Source organism: Nycticebus coucang, chromosome 17 (genome assembly GCF_027406575.1).
Source record: "Nycticebus coucang isolate mNycCou1 chromosome 17, mNycCou1.pri, whole genome shotgun sequence".
In the NCBI taxonomy this organism is placed as follows: domain Eukaryota; kingdom Metazoa; phylum Chordata; class Mammalia; order Primates; family Lorisidae; genus Nycticebus; species Nycticebus coucang.
This window is the reverse complement of record NC_069796.1, coordinates 79,553,017-79,577,860: the sequence shown is the minus strand read 5'-3', so window position 1 is coordinate 79,577,860 and position 24,844 is coordinate 79,553,017. Positions and strand designations below refer to the sequence as shown.

Here is a 24,844-nt window from a genome sequence, read left to right as displayed (position 1 = left end):
CGTGAAAGCAGCTATGCAGATGATGTACCAGCATACGTGTGTGGCTGTACTCCAATAAAACTTGAGTAATGGACACCTCAATTTGAATTTCATATAATTTTCACATGTCACAAAAATCTCCCCCACTTTTTTTCCCCTCCCAATGATTTAAAAATGTAAAACCCATCCCTAGCAAATGGGCTGTACAAAGCCAGGCAGAGGGCCACATTAGCCTGCTGTTCATCTGTCACCCGTCATCTCTCTGGCTCGTCAATGCCATCTCTGTTCTGAACACATCTTTAAATCTTACTGGTCTTACTTAGCAACACACATGATCCCACATCCAGGTCAATTGGTACAGAACTCAGGCAACCCTTCTAATGGTTACATAACAGTCCATGGGGTGACTCACAATAGTTTATTCTATCATCCCTGTATCGCCCTCTTGCAGGATTTCAGGTGGTTCCTCCTCCCAGTCCCTTTCCCACTGCAAACTCAACATGACAGCTGCATACACAATGCCTCTTGGTTAAATAAGAGCCCCGGCCACCAGATAATCTCCAAGGCTCACTCCTGGTGGTGACAGTCTGTGATTCCAACTAGTGAGAAACAGGCTAAGGGCCTGCTCCATCTTGCGTCCTGCCACACAGCCTCATCCTGGGTTTTCAGACAGCAGCCAACAGGCAATCTCCTGAGGTCTGAGAGTAGGCAGAAATCAAGTTGACAGCGGAACCCCCTCTCAGAAGCGAGGTAATCTCCAAAGGACATAAATTAAGCCTCTCCCAGGCTCTTGCCTGGAGCAGTTTTGCAACCTGATTATGAGAAGCATCATTTAATCATAATGACTGTGTTGGTGCAGGGATCAGGGCTCCCCCAGCTCAACCACATGTCCTCTCCAGCAGAGCCTCTGGGTATAATTTTTAGCAGATCTTTTCATTACATGTATAGACCAAACAGTATGGGTCTTACTGTTACACATGATTCATTCTGGATGGAGTAACAATAGGATTGCTTTTTGAGAATCCCTATTTCTAATCAAAATTTTCTCTGAGTTTCCTTAACAGCTGGGCATAGGTACTTTATCATTAGGCTGACATTTTAGTTAATGTTTGTTTGTTTGTTTTGGGAGGGGGGTCTTTCAAATCTGAGCAAACCAGTCTCTCTTATAACTAGAAATCCTTTGCTTTCTCCTTCTCCTCCCCTTCTCTCCCTTGCCTTGCTCTGTTCCATCCAACCAATATTTCTTTGAGAACTGCAATGTGCCAAATGCTGTTCCAGGTGCTAGAGGGATGAACAAAACAGCTGTGGTTTCTTTCCTCAAGGAGTTTTCAAAGAACCCCTTCTGTTGTATTTCTATTTAAAGCCCAGCTCCTATACGTTTCTTGTAACCTTTTGTGAAAGCAGGGGCTTTGTGTGGAGCTCATTCCCTCCCTTTCCTCCTGCTCCCTGTGAGCAGGATTGTCCTAGAGGGCCACGTTATCCCCTTATGGACCAGCTTTCAATGGCTCCAATGCCTATAAGAAAGACCTATGTCATCACTGTCACCATCAGTCACCATCGCAGATAACATACAAAAAACACTCTTGAACTTTCTTCTCAAATTTCCAAAGTGATGGCATACTGCTTACAGTATCCCCCAGGCACACAGGAAGGGCCAACTACCTCGTCCATCACATACCCAAGCCATCGCCACTGGGAGGTGACTACTGCTGGTTGGTGTGGTGCAGCCACACAGGGGACATTCTCCATACACACCCTACACATTATCCAGAAACTGCCGCTCCTTCATTTCTCTTAAAATTCCTGATGTATAATGGAAGCTCCTCTAGATCACTTAGACCTAGATTACTCTTTGGGGGGCCTAGCCTAGATTACTCTTTGGGGGGCCTAGTTGTGGCAATGCAACTGCTATCATACAAAGCTATATGGACAGGACGTCTGTGTTGGCAAGTCTGCAAGTGGCAAAAAATTGGAAGACAACATGAGCGTCCATCAGCAGGGGGATGGTGGTTCAATGAACTCTGGCACATCCGTGCTGTAAGATTGCATTATACATATTACATATCACTGAATCTGCACAACCACCCCACAAGTGAGGCAATCACTGTCTTCATTTAACAGTTGAGGAGATGGAGGCTCAAAGATGCCAGGCGACATCATACCCCTAGGAAGTGGCACAGCCTGGATTAAAACTCAGTTCAAACTCTTCTAGCTCATCTTTAGTATGTCTATTCTTTAATCAGACTTCAACCCATCTTTCCAACTTGGTCTTGCTAAACACTCCAGCATTTGTCTCCCAATTTCAGGAACATCAAGGCAACCACACATGTCCCCAGATGCAGCATGCCTCCTCACCCCTGCCTTGGCCACTGCCGTTCCACTCTTTAACTACTTTCCTTTCATCGCCCAGCTCAGGTAGGTTGTCTCCTGGAGCCTTCTCATGTGCCTGGAGGCAGGGGTGATCTCTCCTGCACTTTGTACTGGGTTGGACTTTGCAGTACCTGCTGCCTCATGGTGTTACTACGGCTCTTGGTTCCTCCTGGCTATGACCCTGTGCCTGTGCTGTACCTACTTTCTGGAATGCCCTTCCTTACCTGGGGCAGTCTTACGCTTCTTTCAAGCCCTGGCCTTTTCTGTCACCTCCTCCAGGAAGCCTTCCAGAGGTATTTTCTCAATCCTCTCTCACTTCCGCCTCCTACTTGTATCCAATTCTGGCAGAAGTTTATGCCTTCTGGGGTGGACAGGAAAGGGGATGTCTCTTTAGCTCCACTGGGTAGAGTTCTGGGTTTTCAGGGCCCCAGGAGAACTCTACTCTTAGTGGGTCCTTTGCCTCATGGCACGGCCTCTCTAGCTGCCTCTCACCCAGGGAACCCACAAAGAAATGCTGCTGGTGGTGCATTCCCTTTGCTAATCAAAGGGACGAGGCCATGTAGCCAACAACCAGCCTGGGTGTCCTTCTCTTCCAATTTTACCAAATTGAGTTCAATGCTTCCTTTCCCCCTGTCAGTGGGCAGGGAAGTGAAGTTCTCCTTTTTTAGTTTAAGTACTGAAACCTCAGGCGCAGCCACGTGGGAGACTGGCAATTGTACACAAGCAGCCAGTAAACTGGGGGAATTCATTAAGGCGTATTTGATTGGGTTTCTTACTTGGTCTGAAAGGTAAATCTGATTTTCTGGGCAAAAGGGTAGAACAGGAAAAGAAAATGGCATTCAAAGGACAACCACCTTCTGAGTGATCAGGCAACCTGGATCTCTTCATGTAATTCACATAGGGTTCCGGCTTCTGTGAGAACTTAATGCTGCCCCTGACCTGATGGTGGCTGAGCTCAGGTGGTGATGCAGTCGATGGGGAATGGTTGTAAATACAGACGAAGCTTCGCTCACTCACACGCCTCTGTGAGGCCTGGCTCCTAACAGACCATGGACTGGTATTAGTCTATGACCCGGGGGTTGGGGACTGCAGCCATGGGAGATACCGATGCTTCCCCAAGGAGATGGATCTGCACAGATAGGAACGAGGGTTATGAGTACAAACGGGAGAGCAACAGATTCCAGATAGAGGGAACAGCCCCTGAGAAAGCGTGGTGGTGGGAGAGGGTGGATTTAAACATAAAAGCCATGGGAAGAGGGTGACAGGACTAGAAGGCAAGAAAGGGGCATGGTCCCTTCTCTGCCCCTGCTCGCCTGCTGCCCATCAGGAGATGGGGTGTGGCAGCCAGGGGTAAGTAGAGAGACACAGATGTCAATGGGTTCATGGAACCGAGTTCCTCATTTCAGTGAGACATAAATTCTCAGAATGTTCCCCCTATAATTAACCACTTCGAAGGTTCCAGGTGTCAGAAAGCAGCCCCAGGATTAGCCCCTAAGGAACAGCCCTAAATGGGTCCAAGAAACAGAGTGTTACTTCTATGTCACAACCTTCATTCTTTAAGGAGGGAAACAAGCCCTTTCCAAGCCCAGGGTGGCCACACCTACACAGGGCCAACCAACCGGACATAGGTCCAGATGATCAGAGTGGAAATGACCCCAGCCTTTCTCCCAACTTACAGAAGCTGAGACAGCTCTTTCTAAGAAATCCTGATGGCCTGGTATGTGCTAGGAGCGTGGTGCTCCTTCTGACTTTGACTCAGGAGATAAGCTCCAGGGCAGGCACTGAGGATGCAAATGAAAATGACGTGGTAGTCCCAGACCCTGAAGTTCAGACACAGCCAAGGCGTAACGAGAGCACTAGGTGGGAGCTGCAAAGGGCTATAGGAACACAGAGGCTATAGGAACACGTGAGGTTCTTCAGCTCCATGGGTAGTGGTGGGCTACATGCATGCTGTGTACCCAGGCTCGCCCATGGTATCTGCAGAAGGCAGCATTCTGTGGGGTCTGGAAAGCCCCGACAACATTACAAACACTCCAACTACTGACCCAGCAGTTGCCTTCTAGGAACCTGTCCTGGGATTCCTCATAGTACTGCCTGCATTGGCAAAGTCTAGAACAAGTGCAAATGTGCCCGCAACAGAATGCAGTGAAGCCATCAAAGATGCTGACTTAGTCCGGGCCATGGGGGTGGTGGTTTCCAAATGTGTGCTGCTGAGTGTGATATTCACACAGGGAACACACATAGGAGTGCCCTCGCTTCTACACATGTTAGCATGGTTGAAGACCAGCTCAGAAGGGGCCTGGTGAAAGAGTAGCAAGGACCACCTCTGCAGAGGGAATGACACTGGGACAGGGCCAAAGGGAGACTTGCTTTTTACCACTGGCCCTCTGGCCCTTTTCAATCTTTATACCTTATGTACATATGGTTTACTGAAAACCTAATAGTCACATAGTTTGACCGGAAAGGGAAGAGCAAGGGTATGCTGGGCAGAGGGAATGACACCGAAAGGATTGGAAGCCAGTGACCAGGTCATGTTCAGAGTAGCACAAAGCTACACAGTTGGGATGGGCTTCAGATTGGGGCTGGTGCTTGGTCTGCTCACTTCAGGAGCCTCTTTATAAGAAGTCCTCTACCTCCAAGCTCAAAACTCTTAGGGACCACACCTCTCCCCCAATCACTGCACAGGTTTTGCAGTCGACTAACCTGGTCTCTGAGCATGGTTTGCCCCTTCAATACTTTCTCTGTCATTAGGATGAAAACGGGAACATCTACCATGCCCTGCATGATCTGGCTTGTGCCAACCTCTCCAGATGGTTCTGAGGAGGACAATATAGTCAGGGAAGAAGAGCTCAGGAGTTTGGACTTAGTTCCAAAGGTAACAGGGAGCCATTGAAAGTTAATCAACAGACCCAAGATCATCCAGGGAATAGGTTGCAGATGTGAGAACTCATATCATGTAAACCCAGTAGGTTAACAATCAGTAAAGATAACTGTTAGTCTTTATCTACCCTCAACCAGCCTAACCATTCCCAAGCAAATAGGACTTGTTAGTTTTTCTCTGGCTCCAGCGGGTCTGGACATTGATGAAGCAAAGAGCATTTCCTCATTCTGTTAAACTTCTTCCTAGTTGTAGAATATTCACAGCTGGTAACTCTCCAATCTTTTACAAGGCCTCCAGCAGATGACTTGATCTCTGTCACGCCATGCCCTCCACCTCCTGAGCTACACATACACAACACCCTGAATTGCTTTAAAACAGGCCCCTTACCCTAACCTAGAGCTGCCACCACTTTCCATTTTCAGTGGCAGCCCGTCTGCTTGTAGGTGTTCTTTTTTAAAAAAAAAAACCTTTTTTTGAGTTAAATAAGGGTGCATACGATTAGGTTACATTGTGTTTGTTAGGAAAGGTCCCAGTTGTATTCGATTCCTTCACTCAGGAGGTGTGCCAAATACCCCCACATTGTACCCATTGGGTGGGTGCTTACTGGCCCCCTTCCCCCTCTTCTCCCCTACTTGAATTTAATTGTGTTTTTCTTCATATGTGGGCTTTGCAGATGCTCTTTAATACATCTCTGCTATTAACTCTGCTATTAATGAATCTCTGGTTCTTTGTGGCACTTCTCCACCTTTGGACATCTAACAACAATACTTTGCAGATTAGCTGGTACAGAATATTCGCTTGATGACAGCTCTACACACATCATTTCTTTTAATCTTTAAACATTAAGAGGCAAGAGATTTTTTTTTTTTTTTTTTTTTTTGTAGTTTTTGGCCGGGGCTGGGTTTGAACCCACTACCTCTGGTATATGGGGCCGGTGCCCTACTCAAAGGTGCCCTACTCAAAGAGCCACAGGCGCCACCTGAGGCAAGGAATTTTTATTTCTTCCTTTTGTAAATGCAAAAACTGAGGCCCAGAAAAGTTAAAAGAACTTGCCCAAAGTCTCAAAACCAGTACGTAAAAAAGTTAGGATTTGAACCCAGGCCTCTAGACTCCCTGTTCTTGGCCACTGCATGTTTGGCTTTGCACATAAAGAGATGGTGTGACTGCCAGTGTGTCTGTGGCACATGACACTTCCTCTCTTGCAACTACCTTCGAGCGCATCTTTCCATCTTTGTGCTCGCAGATGTCTAATTCCTTCCTTGCTGTAGGCTGGACATCTGGTCAAAGCCCATATGGCAGGAAAAGACTTCTGGCTGAGGATGTTTATTTCAGCCCAGAAAGTCCTGGGCTTCACTAGTAGGGTTGGTCTCACCGTTTCATTTCTCCTGGGGCATGAGGAACCCGAAGGCAGGGCTTGTTTATGTTTCTGTCCCTGAGCACATCTTGTTCTGAGCACTGCACCCCCCCCCACCCCCACCCCCGGTGGCAGCCCCAGGCTGAATGGCGATGGATCCAAATGTCTGGAAGTTGGGGCAGGTTCTGTAACTGCTGCTTTTGTCCGGATCAGGAAGAGCCTCACTACCACTGAGATGCATAGCCTTCAGGCCAGAGCTGGATGGTGGGATCAAAGTGGGCACTTTATTATGATGAATGCTATAGCTTCAACATCACAGTGATAAAGAAGGGGCCCTGGACCCAAAGCCAGTGGTCCACTGACCACTTTCATTTGACAGCATCTACTAGGTGCCAGGCACCTTACTAGTCAGGGTGGCACAGACTAGCATTACTCCCATTTGACAGATGGTGAAACTGAGGGTCAGAGAGGTTAAGGCGTTTGTCTAAGGCCGTATCACTGGTAAAGAAACAGGCAGGGCTTGGAACCAGGACTGGTTCCAGAGTCTCTAACCACCCATAGAGCCCCAGAAGACTTGAAATTAGTACAGTTCAGTCACTGACTATTTACATGTCCATTTCTTGCTGTGTTGTTTTCTCACCAGTGAGAGAATCACACTATTTGCCCAGTCCCTGCCAGGCATGGATGTGGGAACCTGAAATTGCATCTGGTGACAAAGTTCCCTAGTTTTGGTTTGTCTGAAAAAGGCTTGATTTCTTTCTGCTTCACTTTTTTGAGGTGAAATCCACATAACATAAAATGAACCATTTTTTTTTTTAATTGAGATAGAGTCTCATTCTGCTGCCCGGGCTAGAGTGCTGTCATAGCTCATAACAATCTCAAACTCTTGGGCTCAAGAGTTCCACTTGCCTCAGCCTCCCAAGTAACTGGGACTATAGGTGCCTGCCATGTCACCCGGCTAGTTTTTCTATTTTTAGTAGAGACAGGGTCTTGCTTTTGTTCAGGCTGGTCTCAAACTCCTGAGCTCAAGCAATTCACCAGCCTTGGCCTCCAAGTGCTGGGATTACAGCCACTGTGCCCAGCCAAAATGAACCATTTTAAAGTCTACTATTCAGTAGCATTTGCTACCTTCAAAATATCGCGCAAACACCACCTCTATCTGTTTCCAAATCATTTGTATCTCTCCAAAGAGAGGCCCTGTCCCCATTAAGCAGTTACTCCCATTCCCCTGCCCCACAAACCCTATCCTTATCCCCGACCTGCCTTCCATCTCTATAGGCTTGTCTGCTCTGCATACTGTTGGCACCAAGTACATACAGGTGTGAAGTAGGGGCCTGGAGGGAGACCAGCTTTTCTACCCTGCCCTTCCCCAGCCTCCAAACACCTAGGTGCTCAGGCTAAACCTTTAGGCATGACCTTGATTCCTGTCTTCCTTCACCTCCAGCATCCAGCGCACCTGCCACTCCTGTGGATTCTGCCTCTGGAACACACACACATACAGGCTTCGAACTCGCCAATGAGTCCTGCTTGACCCTTGCCCTTGGTTCAGAAGGCCCCACGGGATCTGCGTCTCCCAACCCGCCTGATCTCTCTCACTGAGGTGGGTATACCTCTGGGTATACCTCAGTGATACTGACCTTCCTCTTGCCCCTCAGGTTTGCTATGTGTCTCCTTCTTGGAGCTCTGCTTGTGATCTGCGGTTGATGTGGACATTCCCGTGTCAGCTCTGCAGCAGGGTCTTCCTGCACCTCTTCAAGACTGCTCATTTCACCTTCTGTGAAACCCTTCCACTTGGCCTTTTGAGTAGCAGAATTTTTCCTCTGGGATTTTGCTTATTTCGCTATTTGTTATTTTTCTTCCCTGGCTGGAATGTGAGCTTTGTGAGGGCCAGGACCCAGGAACCACCCTGTCTTAGCCCCTAATAGGCACTTAATAGGAGATCACTTAATACTTGATTGGCTAAATGCATATTGAAAATAATCATCGTAATATAATATCCGATTCATTGAGCACTTTGAAAGTGTCAGGCCATGTGCAAAGTACTTTACGCACATTATCCCATTTAATCTCTTCAACACCCCTATTACACAGATACCAATACTCATCTCTGCTTTATAGAATAGGAAATTGAAGTTCATGGTGTTTTGCTACTTAGTCAAAGCCCGCTGCCTACTATGACTTGGCAATAGTGGGAAAGTCCCAGGGAAGGAGTTTAAAGGGTATTGTTTAGATGGGCCAACTGAAAAGTCTGTGTGGCTTCTGAGAGAAGTAAGCCTCTGCATTGCCAATGTTTGCAGAGAAGAGCACATTTCTAACATGAGTGGGCAAAATGGCCCAGGTGAAGGATCTGGGGCAGACAGGGTGTTGGGCTGTGAGTCAGGATTCTGGGTTTGCATCTCTGGAGAGCCTCTGACTTGCTGTTACCTCCAACAAATCTCATACCCTAAGGTTCCTCAGAAGAAAGGTGAGGAGACAGACTTAGAATATTTCAAAGATTTCTTCCAGGAACTAACTACATGTCTGTGCATGGAAGGGGAGGAGGGAATCATCATAAGAAACTAGGAGCACTCTGGCTAGCGGCCACCTCGCGTCCAGGAGCCTCTGCTGCAGCATCTAGCATCTAGGGAGGCAGGCCTCACAGCCGTCCCTGCATCCCTCCACTGACAGGGACTTACCAGCTCACAGAGCATTTTCCACTCAGTCATGGCCATTTAAAGACATTTATAGAGCCCTGCACACTCTTTCTTTTGGAGGCCATGCCCCACTGACTAATAAACACGTTGCAATTTATGTACATTTCAGAGAAAATATAATTTGTATATGTCTATTTAAATATAATGAGCTGCCACTGATCAGCTGATGGATGTTCAATTGAACATTTATTACTTGGAATTTTGTGGATTTCTTTTTACACATTAGGTCTAGCACTCTGTGTGTGTGTGTGAGTTTGCAAACATTTTTGTAGGGCTTCCAAAAAGTTGTAAGACCCAGAGAACAAGTCTAAGGAACTTTTTCCAGGCAGGTAGCCCTCCAGAGCTGCTTGTCCTCCTGAGTCTTTACTTTTCTACACTAAATGGTCCTTCAGTCCTCAAACTGAACCCATCTCCAGCATCATCACTACCACCACCATCCTAATCACCAGAACCATCATCCCTACCACCACCATCAGTGGCAGCTGCAGCCACATGAACTGGGCATCAGAGCTGCTTCTGAATACATTATTTCTTTCTTCCTCTCTGTTCTGTCCCCCCAACCTAGTCCTTGATGGTTTTGCCCTTCCAGCAAGGTCCAACTTGCTCTTACAGGTAAAAGTTCTGCAGCCAGCTGGGTCACCTTAAAGATAACAGCAGTAAACAACTAACATATGCCAGGAACATTTATACCTGTTGGTTATCTTATGTCACCTCTGCCTGCTGAGAAAATCCAAGCCCATGCAGTGCCCCTCAAAGCTGCGGGTAATTCCATCCAGCTGCTGGAGAACTTTCTAATATGAATCCAAACTTCTCTTCCACTCACCAGATCAGCCCTTCAGTTCCCTAAAGCATTGTCCTGTCCTCTCCCAGGCCTCTCAGCAGAAGTTGGACCCTGGCTATACAGTCTTGTCATTCTGTGCTTCTGGCATAGGATTTACCATTTCTGTCATTAACATCACATGTGCTATTCTTTCTTTTTTCTGTTGGCCCCTAATAGGTAAGTATAAGGTCTATGGGGGCAGACCCACGTCTGTTTGGCCACCACTGCATCCAGATGAGGCCCCGTAAGCATTATTATAGGCCTAAGTCCAGATAGGGCTTGACATAGCAAATCATAGGCCAACTCAGACAGCTGCCTAGAAGTGGTTTTTGCCAACCTGACATAACCAGTCTTTGGCCAATGGTAGGTATGGGGTTTAGGCTAAAATCTTAGTTGTGCAGATTCTCTAAGGGTCTCATGTGGGTCATGGATCTTGGGGGTTCTACTCCAGGCAGGTGGCTGCATTTTCTGCCTGGCTGTTGCAGTGCTCTTAGGCACATTGTGGGCCCAGAGAGAAAATGGGGGTGGAAGGGGAGTAGGAGAAAGGGTTGTAGGATCTCTGAATCATCTACTAGTAAGACTGGAGACAAAATATAACGCAGTATTCACTGAGTGTGCAGGACCTGTCCAGGATTGCAGATGGATGGCCAGGCTGCTTCTCTTTGATTACCTCCAAAGACGGAGAGGTCATTTCCATTCAATAACGTGCCTCAAATTTTTGGACAGCAAAGAAGAAACTAATGTCCACAGGCTGAATTCAGTCTACTGAAGAGTGTTGCTGGGTTCAAATGATGTGTTTTTATAAAGTATCAACATTTAATAATTAGAGATTGCATGTAAAAATAAAAATCTAGATTTCCATTCACTCTTGAAAAACTGCCCTGACTCACATTCCCACCTGCCCCCTTTGGGTTGGGGCCTGGTGCTAAGAGCTTATCCAGCCAGGCATAGGCCCATCAGGCAGTGACAATGGGCAGCGATGCCACCCGCCTGGCCTGGAAGGCATCCGAGTTTGTCTTCTTGAGGGAGCTTCCCCTGTGGTTAGTAAAACTCAGGCTGCTTGAAAAAGTAATACCAAGGTACAGAAGTATCTGGTCTTTGAGGTTCTGCTTAGTCCCTGAATAGATAATCAGTGATTCCTTTAGCAGAGCTTTAATGCTTTTTGAAAGTATTAAAAGGAATAGTGCATCCAAATATAACATGTAAACCTTGTTTGGATCCTAATTTGAGCACAGTCATGGTACAAAGGCATCATGAAATACTCCAGAAAACTTGAATTTTGGTTAGATATTAGATTGCATTAAGGCACTAGAGTTTGTCCTGGAGTTCTGTTAGCTTGTAGCCATGGAAAGGTAACATGGGCTCATCAGTTAGCAACAAACACGGAAATTGTCACAAGCTTGGTGCCATGACGTCTTGGATTTCCTTTAAAATGCTCATGTGAACAAACAAAAAAGTCTATGTGGAGGTAGGGATGAGAGATGATTGGCAAAATGCTGAAACTTGTGAGGCTGGGAAAGGGGGATGCTCTTTCAGAATCAGAGGCTCTCCAGAGATGCAAACGCAGGATCCTGACTCACAGCCCAACTCCCTCTCTGCCATATTCTCTCTTCTCTACTGCTGTGCCTCTTTGGAATATCTCTGAGAACAGGTTTGACAGAGCAGGGAGCTCCCTGGGAAATGCTATACGAACGGCCACAGGAACATTGCCCCACTTCGCCCCACGATTCAGCACCAGGTGAGCCCTCCCCTCCATATCCCTTCTGCCCTGGGGGATCCTTCTCCTCCTTCTCTCCCACCAACCTTGAGGCCTTCTCCCTAAGCTTCTGTGAATGCCTTTTACTTCCACTGGAGCACACGCTTTAGCCTTGTCACCCCTCAGAATGGTGTCCTGGAACTCTCCTGGCCTGGCTTCCTGGCCTTCCTCTTACCTGTCCTTCACCTGCCCCTAGTCTCCATCTGCAGGACCTGGATGGGAAAAGCTACAGTAGGTTCTAATCCCAGTCAGGCAATTTTTCCCAGATGACTTTGTCGGAGCCCCAATTTCCCCTCCTGTAAAACAGGAATAATAATTCCAACCTCACAAGGGTATTGAGAGGCTTAGGGAGTGGAAGCCCTTCTAGAACCAACTATTTGGTTACATTCTGGATGCTCCACCTCTCCCTGCCTCAGGCTCATTAACTGCAGGAATGGAAATTACAATAGTCCCCCATTTTCTGGTGGCCATGAGGGGCCAGCAGCAAATGTGTGTCAGGCCCAACACTTAAAGACTTCGTCCAGACCCAGTGAGTGTGAGCGCTGCACGCTCATGACACACAAGCATTGGCACAATGACTGGCCCACGTGGGGCACCTGTCTTCCTCCAGCTCCCCACATGCCTCTGTCTGCCCTGTCCCTTTGCCTTCCAGGTCTTCACTGAGCATCCCCAGCTATGTCTACAGCAGCTCCCCCAGCTCCAGGGGACCAAACTGTAGCTTTTCAGCTCCTGATCTAGAGGCCTCATTTACTGGAGACCTCATTCAGCCCAATTCCAAATATGAAAAAAAAGCTGTGGGTGTAACTGTGCTCTTGACAATAGCCAGATGTCACAAATGACCTTTATACACGTATGTTCAAAACTAGAAGAATGGTTAAATTATAATGGAATTATTATAGCTGTTACCATCATATTTTGGAAACTAGGAACTAACAAGGGGAATTGCTTATATTTAAGTCAGAAAAAATTTCAGGATCCAAATAGTAGGTAAAGAGAGAATGATTGTAACTATGAACCCTTACCCTATTAACCTACACAGAGGGGAAAATAACAATAAAATTTACACCTAGCAGGAAAGGCTGGATGGTACTAGTGATTTTCTTTGGATAGTGGTACCTGTTATTACTTTTTTGCATATTTCTTTGTTCGAAGGGTTTTACATTGAGAGTTAATTCTACAGTGACTAAAAAGCAACATGGAAGGTCTGGAATGGTATGCGTGCTAAACTCCCCTAAGGGCATAAAGCAAATCTGGGAGGATACGCCACAACAAACTAACATGAGTGACCTCCTTTTTGGGTGGGGGTGGCCGCAGCGTGGGTGGGGGCTGGGTGGAATAAGGCCCTTCTCTTTGTAGACTGTGCTTTTGAACCACAAGAAACTCTTATCTGATCAAAAAGTAATAGAAAAAAAAAAACATTACCCCCCCCATCAGTCTTTAGAAGACAGTATTGTCCGAAATGGACTCTGCAGCTATTTGTTAAAGCTGTAGCTATTCCTTCAAGAAAAGGAATCTGTACTGGAGTTCAGGGCTAAGTCATGTCAGTTGATGTCTCTACTGTGACCAAGAGGGGCCATGGAGGGCAGGGCTTCCCAGGAGCCGAAGAAGGCCCCAGATCCCTCTCCCTCCCCCACAGAGCCTCCTTTGAGACTGATACTCCCAGGAACACATCACTGGGTACTGCAGGATAAGGGGTCCCTCTTGCCTAGCCTCCAGGCACCAGGGCACGGGAAGGACCCCACGTTCCAGGACCTCAGGGCCCAGGCAGATAGTTGAAAAGTGGTAAGTTGTGCATGCACCGGCCATCTCTATACCTGCTATAGGGGGATGTAGTGCTCAGAGTGGGGGCAGCCATGACATAGCTGTAGCCACCACGAGTCAGATCTCCACATTCTCCAAGAGAAGATGGAAATCTGGAAGTTAAGTGTAATCTTCTGGCTTTTAAAATAAAATGTCCTAACTTCTCAAGGAAATTCCTTATTTTAAAATGTTGGCTCATTTTTTAAAAACAAAAACAAAACACTTTATGGGCTCTGCAGAAATCCTCTGCCAGTTGGTTCTGGTGTTCTTGGAGAGCTAGGTCAGCTCCCAGGAAAGGATTCCCTTCTTCCCTTTCTCACTACTCTCCCCCGATTTGCTTTGAGAACTTTGTCCTGATTGGCATCACACTCATTGGCTAATTGCTTGGGGGTAGTCCACCTTCCTCTTGTTTGAAAATTGGGCTGACACCCACCATGGAGAAAGGAGTGAGCACCTGGGTCTGGAAGCCTCACTCAGTGGTCTGCTTGCAGCTGGAACCCCTTTGCTGGGCTCTCATGGCCCTCCAACCCCAAGCATGGCTACCCCCTCCAGCCTCAGTTTCCCTTCACATCACACCCTCTGTGCTCCAGACATCTGGAGAGGCTCACTGTTTCTTTAGCTGTCTTTAATGCTCACACTTCTGTGCCACTGCACATCCAGATCCCTGGGTCAGGACCTGGCTTTCCTGCCACCTCTATCCCTGTCTCCAGCCACCTGGAAAATGCCATGCTCAAATGCCAACCCCTACATCCCTCGTGCCTCCTCGGCCGCCACTGGAGCCCCAGGAGGCTGACATCTGCTGTTCTCTGCCATTCACTGCTTAGCCTCCTTCCTCTCCTTCCAGCCGTTCCCCTTTGGGATGATCTTACCTCCAAACAGCTTCTGAAGCTGTTTCCTTCTCTCTTCTTCACTATTCTGACTTCATCCCTGCTCAGGATAATGACAAGCACCACGGAATCCTGATTAGGTTCCTGGTCTCCTGCTCTCTCCTCAGCCTCACCCTCCTCTGCACTGTCTGCAGAAAAGGCATTTTACCAAATGCAGACCTGCTCGCCTCTATCCACTTAAAATCCTTCTGTGGCTCCTGCAGCCTACAGGACAAAGCCCAAAGGGTACTTGGGCTTTTCAAAGTCTGTGCCACTGTATTAACTCCTCTCTTACCTCCTCCCACTGCCCCAGGGCCTCGGGTAAAATGTAATCATTCTGAATGCCCCGAGCACACCTGGAGGGTTTGCAGCTGAATGTCTCTGCCCAGGCTCATTCTCCACCTGGAAAACCCAAACACCATCCACCTGCTGCATCCCTATTCACCTCCAAACCCAGCTGAAAACCCTTCCCTGATCTCTCAGGGCATGAGGGTACTTGAGTCACTGAGGTCCACACACAGCTGAGGGTCAGCCTGTCCCACAGCAGTATCATTTGTAGGTCACACATCTGCCTTCCTCACTCCACTGGAATCCTTTGGCAGCATCGAGTTTATCCATCTCTGTATCTTTACCCCATTGTTGAGGGCTAGGCAGAAGAAGGGGTGTCAAGAATTGTTGCAATTATTGCAAATGCAATAGTTCTGATGCTCAGAGAAGGTTTGGCAATTAGATTATCCTCCCAGGAGAAATAGATAATTCTGGAGTGGAAAACGTCCAAGGTGTCCAGTACTTTCTGGAGCTGGAGGTGTTTACAATCCTTCCTCCTATTCCTAGAGGCTGGGCACTGAGTCAAAGCTGCCACAAGCTCCTGGAGACTGTCCCCATGGGGCTGGTGACAGTCAGCCATGCTGCCCGCATCGGTTCATGACCAACTTGGCTCCAGCCACCCTTCTCTGACTGTAATAGTGCCAGGTCTGTGCCCTCCTGATAGTGCCATCACATGGAATCAGAAGAGGGTAGATTTGGAAAGGCCTTTTGAGATCATCCAGTTCCACTTCCTCCAGTTTTCAGATAAGGCCCTGAGGCCCAGAGAGGGGACGTGGCTTGCCCAGAGTCCCACAGTGAGAGAAGGTGTAATCATACCTGCGAGATCTTCAGGATCTTATCAGACAGGGAAGAAATGATTACAGGAAACCACAAGGTACACTAGCTAGGACCTGGGGGAGGTCCTTGAGACTGAGAGAGTACAGAAGGCTTTTCTACTGATCCCCCAGCTGCTATGCAAATGGTGAGGTGAGACAGGAAACTCCAGGTGCAAAAGATGGGGATGAACTTGCCTCTTTGAGGCTTTGGCCAGAGCAGAGCAAGTGAGGAGTGATGTAGTCAAAGGTTCTGTGGAGTTTGCATTTTGGTCCAAGTAAGGGAATGATACAGGAAGTTTAAAAGAGGACTTTGATCTGAATAGATAACTCTCCAAAGAAGGGACACGAATGGCCAACAAGCATAAGGGAGGATGTTCAAATTCATAAGCCATCAGGGAAATGCAAATCAAAACCACTGTGATACCACTCCACACCCACAGCTAGAATCCAGAAGACATACAAAAGCTTTGGTGAGGATGTGGAGAAACTGGAACCCTCATACACTGTTGTCAGAAATGGAAAATGGTGCAACCTCTTTAGAAAATAATCTAGCAGTTCCTCAAAAGGTATAGCATTTCCAGACAGCCTGCTAATTCTACTTCAAGATATATATCCAGGAGAAATGAAAACACATGTCCGCACAAAATACTACACACAAATGTTTACAAAATAAAGAAATGATGCCTATCAACTGATGAATGGATAAATAAATGTGATATATCCACAAAATGGAATATTATGCAGCCATAAAAATACTATGATAGCCATGAAGTACTAACACATACAATAACATGGATAAACTGTAAAGACATGCCAGGTGTAAGAAGACAGACACGAAACATACTGTATGATTCCATTTATGGAATAGTATTGCATGATTGCCATGTCTAGAACAGGCAAATCTATGGAGACAAAAGTAGATTTGTGGTTGCCAAGCCTGGGGCAAAATGGGGGTAACTGCTAATGTACACAAGTTACTCTCTGGGATGATTAAAGTATTATGAAATTAGAGCATGGTGATGGCTGCCCAACTCTGTGTGGCTGTACTAAAAACCATTGACTTGTACAGTTTTTACAGGATGGGAATTATGTCTTTATAAAGGCTTTATGTTTTAAAAAATGAATTTAAAGAAATAAAAAGAATAAAGCTTTTTTTTTTGTAAACACAGAGTTCTACTTTTATCGCTCTCGGTAGAGTGCTGTGGCATCACAGTTCACAGCAACCTCCAACTTCTGGGCTTAGGCGATTCCCTTGCCTCAGCTTCCTGAGTAGCTGGGACTACAGGTGCCCGCCACAACACCTGGCTATTTTTTTGCTGCAGTTTGGCTGGGGCTGGATTTGAACCTTCGGTATATGCGGCCGGCGCCATACTCAATGAGCCACAGGCGCTGCCCAAGAATAAAGCTTTTATGTTTTTTTTTTTATTTTTGTAGAGACAGAGTCTCACTTTATGGCCCTCGGTAGAGTGCTCTGGCATCACACACCTCACAGCAACCTCCAACTCCTGGGCTTAAGCGATTCTCTTACCTCAGCCTCCCGAGTAGCAGGGACTACAGGCGCCCGCCACAACGCCCAGCTATTTTTTGGTTGCAGTTCAGCCGAGGCCGGGTTTGAACCCGCCACCCTCGGTATATGGGGCCGGCACCTTACCGACTGAGCCACAGGCGCCGCCCAAGAATAAAGCTTTTATGTTTTAAAAAAATTACTCCCTGGTTCCTGGAGGCTGGGGGCTGAGGGAAAACAGAGAGGCCAGGTGGCCAATAACGCAAGCACAGGCTCCAAGTCCCCAGCGCACAGGAGGCATTTAGTGCATAGCTGTGGTGCTGTGCACAGCTGATCCCTGCTGAGGAAGGCCCTTCTCCTCTCATCAAGAGGCTCTCAACCTCAGCACCATGAATGTTTCAGACAGGATAATTCTTCACTGTGTGGGGCTGTGCTGTGAAGGGTGGGATGTCCAGCAGCATCACTATTCTCTACCCATTATGTACCAACACACTCTGCTCAAGTTGTGACAAAAATGTCTCCAGCCACTGACAAACGTTTTCTGGGGGGGAAATTGTCCCCAGGTGCAATCCACTGTTGTCACTGCCCTTGCTCAGCTGGTGAATTCCAGCTTATCCTTCCTGATCCATTTCATCAAACATCATCTCCTTTGGGTATACTGTATGCTCTGAGGTCCCAGTTTCCTAAACACCTCTCCATTGAAGCCTTGAGAACAATGCTGACACAGTGCTCTCTCCCCACTCTCCCAACTGTGAGCTCCCTATGGCTCCAGCGCAAGCCCTCGCACTTTGGAGGACCTTGTTGAGCCATCTCTTCACTGGCACCCTGCAGGGTTACACGGCTTCTCACAGGGTCTCTGTGACAGCTGCTTACATGTTGGCTCACTGAATCTGTCAACTTCTGGGACTCTGGCTAGGAGTGTAGGGTTTAAGTGACCGAGGCTGAATCTTGTGTGACACTGGGCAAGTGGCTGAATGCATCTCACTCTTGGTTTCCACTTTGAAAAGGAGTCTCATAGGGTTATCATGAGCACATAGTAAGAACACAACACATGTCTGATATTACTGGCATTCATAATTTTGTATTCCTTCTTTCTTTTAAGGTTCCTGCTAGGCCTCAATGCAGAGGTGCCCCTATCACTGACAAGCTTGCATATACCATCCCTGTCCCAGGTGCTGGCCAGGAAGAAGTAGGGGTGAGTAGATTATATTGTTCCCATGTTCAAGGAACCATGGGGGAGGACCCTCCCTGTAAACTGTGGGGTCCCAGATGATCTGGTTTGAATAGAATCTTAAAGGATAAGTAGGATGAGGTTGCTAAGCAAAGGAGGTTATTGCAGGCAAGAGAAATTCCAAATGCAAATCTTGGAAGTGGGCAAGAACATAGTTAATTCAGCCAGCTGGATGTAGAGTGTCGTGGGTGGACTAGCAGAAGGTGGGTTGGGTGTGGGTACTGGAGGCAAACAAACTGGCCAGAGACTAGACCGTGATAAGCTATATAGGCCGGTCTAAGGACTCTGAACATGGTCCTTTTGGGAATGGGGAGCCTTGGAGTATTTTTGAGCAGGGGAGAAACATTGGTAGTATCAAATTGATAAAGGAATAAAGGATGTATCAGATAGGAGACAAGAAGATGGTGAAAAATTCAATCTGGCAACCCTGCTGTGCCCTTACAGAGACAATTCAGTCTTTATCTCGTATGCCTGCAGGCCCTCGGAGACTGGACACTAGATTTAACAAACGATAAAGTGCTATCTTTGAATCAGGCACTCCTCTTCCTGCTCTCAGCACTAGAAGCCAGGCAGTTCCATTTATACTAATTATTAAAGTATATGCTCATTGCATAAAAGCTGGACAGTCCAGAAAATGTAGCCTCAAGGAACAAATCTCCCGTAATCCCACCACCCATGGACAAACATTAACTTTTTTTTTTTTGAGAGACAGAATCTCATTATGTCGTCCTCGTTAGATTGCTATAGCGTCACAGCTCACAGCAACTTTGGGCTTAAGCGATTCTCTTGCCTCAGTCTCCCAAATAGCTGGGACCACAGGCTCCCACCATAATGCCTAGCTTTTTTGTTGTTGTTGTTGTTGTTGCAGTTGTCATTGTTGTTTAGCTGGCCTGGGCCAGGTTCAAACCGGCCAGCCTGGGTGTTATGTGGCTGGCGCCCTACCCACTGAGCTACGGGCACCGCCAAACATTAACATTCTTTAGCCTATTTCCTTCCAGTCTTTTTTCTAAGCTCTTTCCTTAAATTTGGCATCATGCCACAGATAGTCGGATACATAAACACGTTCCAATTAGTTAAAAACTCTCCATTTTCAATAGTCACATGGCTGTCCCATTACTTAATTGATTCCCTACTGTTGGACATTCAGGTACTTTCTGATTGTTGATGAATATCTTTGCATTTGAAAGAGCTTTTGTTCACATCCCCATCATTTCCTTTGGATGTGCTCTTCTTCTTTTAAAACATTTTTGGCAAAGAAATCTCTGTATCCTGCTGGGATGCCCTTTTCCCTAGAATCAGGGATTTCTTCCCCATGGATGAATTAAATCCTTAGGATTGGAACTTAATCCTGTTTCCCCTTCTTTGGGACATCAGTGGAGATGGACCACAGCTGGCCATGTTTTCCTCATGGATGTGTCGGCTGGGAGGGTCAATATTTAGTCATCAGCCTGGGATGGAGAGTGGGAAGTGTCTGTGAACACAGGGGATCAGTCTAGGCTGAGATAAATGGAGACAAGGTGAAAAGGACAAGGTGATGGAGGAGGAAAAAAGTCGGCAGGGTGGGATGAGTCAGCCTCATATTTGCTTCCTTTGTGGTCCTGAGTAGTGACTATCTTCCTACCAGACCCCTAGAGAAGTCACTTAAAAGCACCCCAACCCCACTGCCAGACTTCAGGCTCACTTTCTCCACTTTCTCCAGAACATATTATTATGTTCTCTGCCGCTCTTCTTATTACACACAAAATAAGAAACCAGCGGTGTTCCAGCATGTGTCAGGTGCTGTGCCCTGGGCTAGGAACCTTGTACAGTTGTATTCTGGGGCCTGCCTGGTACTGTTGAAAGTAGCCTAGAGTCAGGCAGAGCTGGGTCCAATCCCAGCACAGGTACTTTCTATGAGTGCAACCACAGAGACATCACTTACCTCTGTGAGCCTTAGTTTCCTCACCAATTAGGGTTTAATGGCACCGGCCTCCCAGGATTGTGGTGATGATAGCCAGTGTGGTGCATGTGACGTATGGACAGACCAAGTGCTTGAGATACGTTACTTTCTCATGATATTCAATTCTCCTGATATCCAGGATCAGAGATGTTAAGGAATGTGATCTATCCAATAGCCTTTGATACACCTAGTGACAGGGAACTCCTTAGGAAGTAGGAATTCGCAAAGTCCTATTATAAATAAGGAAACTGAGGCTCTGAGAAATTAAGCCAGGAGTCATCACAGAACAAAAATTGTCAGCTGAGAGACGTCATGTTTTAGAGAAGCACCAGGCTTAGGCTGTGTGTGAGGGAAGCATCTAGTCCACCAGATTCCTTAGGCCCTGCTTCTGCCCATGTGGGCCACCACCCAGCTCTGGCCACTGACTGTCTCTAAGAAAGGAGCTGGGGAGTCCTCGCATACAACTGACCTCCCTGGAGGCAGCCAGGGTCAGGACTCTGGCCCACCTGATGGGGTATGGCACCACAGCCCACTTTCCTGCCCAACCTCCTAAGCGTCACAACCATCTCAAGGAGAGCTTTAATATGCCATTTTCTATGGGGGAAGGAAACTGAGGCTTACATGCTCAAGGTCACTGCCCAAACTAGGACTCCGAACCCAAGCCAATTGCCTGGCTCATTCCGCAGGCGAATCCGTCTCCAAATGCCCCCAGAAAGGACAACCCCCCGGGAGAGGGCTGCCGGGTCCTCGTTCCAGCCACGGGGCAAGCAGCCCAGGAGGATGAAGGCCAGTGGCTCTGGTTCCCTGAGAAACTGGAAGCCCCTCTCCTGCGCCCACCCCAGCCCCGGGCCCTCTCCTGGTTTTCTTTAACAGAAAGTTGCTCCATGCTCCCACAGACTCATCGCCCCGAGGAAATGCCACCACCCAAACCCAGGGACAAGACAGGGGCTCTGTCTGTGCAAGTAGACTTTTCAAGTCTCCCCTACATGAGCAGAGGGGACATAAAGCTGACCTAGCCCGCCTCTAGGTTACTGCTGCGGACCCGGCGGCGTCCAGCGCTCCAGGCGCCACCATGGGGTGGGCACCACCCCCGCGGGTCGCGGGGAACCAAACCGAGCCTCAGAGGCGGAGGTTCTTGCCCAAGGTCAGGCACAGCCCGCGACCAGCGGGGTCGGGGCTCGAACTGGGGGTCAGGGCCACGAAGACCGCCGGGGATCCGGAGCAGCCCTGCCAGCGCCCGCCCGGTCCCCGCACCCGCCTGGGACCCCACCCCTAGCCGAGGCCCCGCGGGGAGGCGGCGGCCGCCGTTACCTGGTGCAGCTGCTGCGGGCACTGGCTCCGCACCCGGCTCGCCTCGGTCCCGCGCCCGCGCCGGCTGCGCTCCGGGCAGCGATGGAGCGGGCGGCGCGCACGGCCTGCGCCCCACGCCTCGCACCCACTTCCTCGTCTCCGCCCCCGACTCGCTCCTCCTTGCTCTCAGCCCTCCTTCCCTCCTTCTCTCTCCAAGTCAGTCTCTCCCTCTCCCCACCTCCAATCTCTCGCTCTCCCTCTCCTCCTCTCTTCTCTCCCCTCCTCTCCTCTCTCTCTCCTCCTCCCCTCTCTCCCCACCTCCAATCTCTCTCTCTCCCTCTCCTCCTCTCCTCTCTCCCCTCCTCTCCTCTTCTCTCTCTCTCCTCCTCTCCTCTCTCCCCACCTCCAATCTCTCTCTGTCTCTCTCCTCCTCTCCTCTCCTCTCTCTCTCCCTTCTCTCTCTCTTGTCCCCCTTCTCTCTCTCTCTCCTCCTCTCCTCTCTCCCCTCCCCTCCTCTCCTCTCCTCTCCTCTCCTCTCTCTCTCCCTTGTCCCCCTTCTCTCTCTCTGTCTCTCTTTCTCCTCTTTGCTGTAAAACACACTCACCTTTTCTGTCTCACTCCCTCTCCCACACTCACCCACTTTCTCTTTTCTTCCCCTTTCTCCTAAACCTCCTTCCCTTCTCTCTCTGACTCTGATACTTCCCCCTCCTCTTTCTGTCACTGCCCCCTCTTTCCATTTTCCCTGACTCCTTCCCACTCCCCCCTCATCGTAAACCCACTCTTGACTGGGCATCCTGGCCGGAGCCCCAGGGTCCACTAGTGGGGACATTGAGTGGAGGGGGATGCACTGTCCTAATCTCTCTGGGAACCTGAAGTGTGGGAGCGGATTTCCACAGAGCTTGGCCAAGGAAAGCAAAGGTGAGACGGTTCAGCCAGGCACAGATTTCAGACGTGTGCTACTGCTGGTTGATACGCCATCTTAAGTCGTTCCGTCACCATGACCCAGCTAGGTGCTAGGGGTTGAGATGTACAAACTAAGGGGCCGTGGTCCCCTAGCACTCTGAGTTCCCAGCTTCTGGGGAAGCCATTGCTGTGCCACGTGTCCAAGCCACCATCACCTTGGAATGACAAGAGCCTCCTCTCTTGCTTACCTGCAATTCATAAAACAATTCGTGTGATCTCTAAAAAGTGTAAATCAAATCATGCCTTTCTACTGCCCTGCTTCCAGCCTTCCCAATGACTTCCTCTTGTAGTTAAAATAAAACCCAGCCTCCTTGTGGCCAAGGGACCTCATGTGGTTTGCAAGACGCACCTCTCTGATCTCATCTCTCATCACTCTTCACTGCTCTCTGTGTGCCTCAACCACAGTGGCTTCCTCCCTGTTACTAAGAACAGGAACGTATTACAGGCCATTTGCACCAAGTGTTTCCTCTGCCAGGAAAGCTCTTCCCTTTCCCCATGCCTACTCAAATGGCACCACCTCCGTGCAGCCACCCTGACTATCTTATTGCAAGCAGTCACCACTTTGCCTTAGTGATTTTCACAGTATCTTTTCATTGTAACGAACATCACTGTCTAAAGCTATTTTGTCTGTTCACTTGTTTATATGCTAATTACCTGCTTTCCCTCACTAGTATATAACCAGGGAGGGAGAGAGACCTTGGCTGTCTGGTTCCTGTGCCTCCCCAGAGCCTGCAACAACTGGAACATAATAGATGTTCAATAAATGTTTGCTGAGTGAATGAAACAATGCTATAATGAATAGGTTTAGAAAAAGGAAAATTTGATTAACACTGACAAGGGAAAGAGAGGATTCAAAAAGAAGATGACTGTAGAGCCTAATCACAAAAGGAAAGCAACGTTTCACAAGGTGGAGAAGAGAAGGGCTGTGCAGGCAGAGGAGACGGCACAGAGGAAGGCCTCATGGTGTGAGGTTGGGCAGGGCTGCAAGTCAGGGGTGGGGAGCGTGGATGGCAGAGTGGACATTACCCTGTTGTCAGCAGGGCATTGCAGCGGGTTTTTAGGCGGGGGTGGGGTGGGGGTGGAATGTTCTAGAGAAAAGAAAGCCCCAGTGACCTTTGTCTCTATGAAGAACCTCTTGGCAGACGGAACAGATGAGAGACCAGCGCTTGGACCATTTGTAAAAAATAGAATGAGCAGGCTTTGGGGTTTGTGAAGAATTCTTCATAAAGGAGCTGCAGAGGAAAACAGGCTCCCTGGTGGTGGGATTACCATCTATGCACTTTCACGGCCCTCCCAGAAAGAGGATGATGCATCTGTGACTTGTTCAGCTACTCACGTACTGGTGGAAATCATATGTGTCCCTTTCAAGCAGAGGCTTTAGAGGCAGTGAGTGTCAGCCACATTCCCTTCCTCTCTACCACAGCACTGATACTGGTCACAGAGAGGCTGCTCAATCACCAAGGCCTGAGAGTAGAGGCCCAGAATCCCACCGAACATCCAGGGAACACATGATGTGGGTGAGAGAGAAATTTGTTGTCGGCCATCGCAGCTTCTGGAGTCATCAGATATTGCTGGATAGTCACAGTCTCTCGGCCTGCCTTAGTGAGTCAGAATTTCAGTCAGGCTGGTTCTGACAGTCACCTGCTATGATAGAATTTTCAAAGATGGACATGACAATTTTGCTCCTTTGCAATGGGACAGCACCTCCTATCAGGAGATAGAGTGTATTTCCCTGCTCCTTGAATTTCAGGCTGGCCTTGTGGCTTCCTTTGACCAATGGAAACCAGTGGAAGTAACTCTGTGCAAATTTGGGGTGAGGCCTGCAGAGACTGGCAGCTTCAGCTGTCACCCTCAAGCCCACCATGTTGTGAAGATGTCTGGCCTGAAGGGCTGCATGGGCGGAGATGCTGAGTGGTCCCTCTGGCCTTAACGCAGACCTGCCAGCTGAATGCAGTCACAGGTGTGAGCTCTGCAGGACCAGCACAAGAACTGCCCGGCTGAGCCAGAAAACAGAGAGAACGATGCAGCCTTGTTTTATGCCAGTGTGTTTTGGCACAGTTTATTACACAGCAATGAATAACTAGGTAAGTGGCCTCGAGGGAATCAGTTCCTGTCTCAGAGCCTATTTCCTTGACTATATCATAAGCACAATAGTAATGTCTGCTGCAAAGAGTTTGAATGAGGCTCAGATGTTTTAAAGAAGGATATAAAATCTATTTATTGGCTCAGTGGCCATAGCCCAGTGAGTAGGGCTGT

The 24,844-nt window shown here is 48.3% G+C and overlaps 1 protein-coding gene across 5 annotated transcripts in view; it reads right to left on the bottom strand.

The window, feature by feature from the left end:
* The window catches only part of HRH2 (histamine receptor H2), a 48,943-nt gene extending 26,873 nt beyond the window's left edge, over positions 1-22,070 (bottom strand). For 4 of the 5 annotated variants that reach the window (XR_008375283.1, XR_008375285.1, XR_008375284.1 and 1 more), the window contains exon 1: positions 21,647-21,907. The gene's annotated coding sequence lies outside the window, so the exon portion shown is untranslated. Of the gene's footprint in view, positions 1-21,646; positions 21,908-21,943 lie in introns of those variants that run through there. The other variant, XM_053567333.1, reaches the window with a different exon arrangement.
* Positions 22,071-24,844: the final 2,774 nt, after the last annotated feature.